The following is a 2,534-nucleotide window of genomic DNA, read 5'->3' on the forward strand; positions in this document are numbered from 1 at the left end:
ATTTGCCTCTCCTAGGTTTCAGCTTGAGGATAACTCAATTTCTGGAAAAGACTAGGAAGCCTAATAGAAGGAGTATGATAAAGCAGTGTGACTACATACTGTGAGAAGCTGACAAGGAAGAATGTGTGCAGAGCATCCCTGGCCAGTGCTCAGCAAATAGCAGGAGGGGACTTGCTGTGATTTCCTCAGCCAGACATACCCCTGAGCATTTTGTCCTCACCTTCCAAATAACCGGAGCCCAGAAAAGCTGCAAAGGGTAAGGGAAGGACCCCAGAAATTATATTACTGGTTAAAGAAAAAATGTTCTGAAGTGTCTATCAAGGAAGAAAGCATCAGGACTTGGCAGGAGAAAAGTAACTAAAAATGGTGTTTAACTTTATTGCTGCAGAGACTTGAAGTTAACAGGATCATTCTATGAGCATTTGCCTGAGTGTTTTTTCAGGCTGTTTTTAAAGGCTTTTTTTTTACAAAAAGATAAATCTGACTCCATCATTGGTTGTGCTTCACCACAATTATTTCTTTTTTCTTTCCTTTCCCCCCTCTCTCCTCTGAAATTCTAAATGAGGAGGGCTGAGCAAAGCAGCCCAATACATTTGGCAATACTCGTGTAAGCATAAACCAGTCATTTACTACATTGGTATTTACAATACATTTTGACCCTGACCATATTCAAGCATGAAAATTTGTGCAATGAATACATTAATATCGGTTTTGACATTTGTTCTCTGGGTACTCTTTTTTGCTATTGTAGCATGAAAGCACCCAAACACCAAAGCCAAGATCGTGCATCAAGGCGTCAGGTGTGCAAACAACTTTTTAAAAATGCTCCTACTCTGGATAGACTGCAGTCTGAAAGCACGCATGTCCTGTTTTGGCTAATCCTTGCAGTTTTGCTCATTCTGACTCCTGGAGGACTGCTCAGAGCACCTACCTTTAAGATTTGGACATGAGTCTGCAGGGCTGGAGCCACAGCTCCTAATGCAGTAATAGTGCAAATAACTTCTGTGCCATTTTGGAAGTCTGTTTTTTTCATCTTTGCATCATAGATTGTTACTTCCTTAATCAGGAATGCTTGTAGCAAATCTGGAAATACAGAAGAAATCCTTCTTATACATTACGTGTGTATTACATGTCACATGCTTTTCACACACTGAAAGAGCAGGGCTGTGAGTACCCATCCCTGCAGCTTGAAGAGCAGATCCTCCTGCTGCCCTTTCTGAGTGTCATGCAGAGGTTAGCACCTGCTTGTGCTCTGTAGCTGCCCACCTGACAAACAGACTAGACCGTCTAGGACAGACAGACACAGATCCCAACCTGTTCATGCAGAATCCAGGGAAGGAGGCAGAGAGACAGGAATTGCTGCAGAGTATGGCAGTGCTGGGCATGATGAGAGTGTCTGCTGCTGCCCAGTTGCAAGAGTATCCTCTCTACAAGGAGTTTGCAAAACAAGCTCTGGACATAATTCACCACAGATACTTATTTCTCTTTCTGAAAATAACTGAAAATTAACAAAGCATGAAGGAATACTGTTTTAATGAACACTTTGAAGGGTTAAAAGGGATCTGTCAAGGGAAAAATGGAAGTGAGATAGGACTTTGTATTTGTGTATTTGTGGTTGCACTTTATTTTAGATGTTTTTGCTTCAGTATAGCCACAGTTGCAAGAATGCAGCATAAAACTCTTAAACACATATATGTGCCCCCGTACTTACAGTCTAATGTTGGAGAGTTTTAGGGTGATGTTTCTTACTTCTCATCTCCTCTTCCAGTGTTTTTACCATAGAAACCCCCAGTAGAGGAGGAGGAGGGGAGGAGACAGAGGGTGAAAGAGAGTCTGAATAACCCCTTGCACCTCCCCCGGACTGTGTGTTGCCCGCCTCTGGGGAAATGTGTCTGCCCTGTCTCCTCCTTGGGTCAGGAGCTGCTGATCCTTCTTGCTTTCCCTTTGAAGTCCTATTTAGGTTCACGACAAGCTCTAGCTAGGGCTTAAAGGTTGGTCCCTTCTTGGAAGGGAGGAAAATGCTGCTGGTGGCTTTGAATGCATCTGTGTTCTCTAACTGGCAGTCACTGTGTGTCTTTTTCTGGGCAAGTGTTGTAATTAAAGTGCCCTTTTGATTACAGAAGGATGAGCCAGCTCCCGTTGGGGATTTTGGTGTCCTGGCTGTCTTCCTGGGCCTGCCACCCAGAGGAGCAGTTGCAGCAGGGAAAGGAGAGAGACTTATGATTATTTGGAGGAGTGAGGTATTGATTTTGTAGGATAGGTAATTTTGCATAGGGAATTGTGAATAGACATCACAAAAAAAAAAAAGAACAAAAAGAAGAAAAAGAAAAAATGGAAACAGAAAAAGAAGAAGAAGAAGAAAAAGGAAAAAGAAAAAAGAAAAAGAGAAAAAAGAAGAAAAGGAAAAAAGAAGGAGAAGAAGAAAAAAGGCAAAGAAAAACTAAAGCAAAGAAGAAAGGAAAGGAAAGGAAAGGAAAGGAAAGGAAAGGAAAGGAAAGGAAAGGAAAGGAAAGGAAAGGAAAGGAAAGGAAAGG

Source organism: Corapipo altera, unplaced genomic scaffold, assembly GCF_003945725.1.
Source record: "Corapipo altera isolate COAL_440 unplaced genomic scaffold, ASM394572v1 2b, whole genome shotgun sequence".
Taxonomy (NCBI): domain Eukaryota; kingdom Metazoa; phylum Chordata; class Aves; order Passeriformes; family Pipridae; genus Corapipo; species Corapipo altera.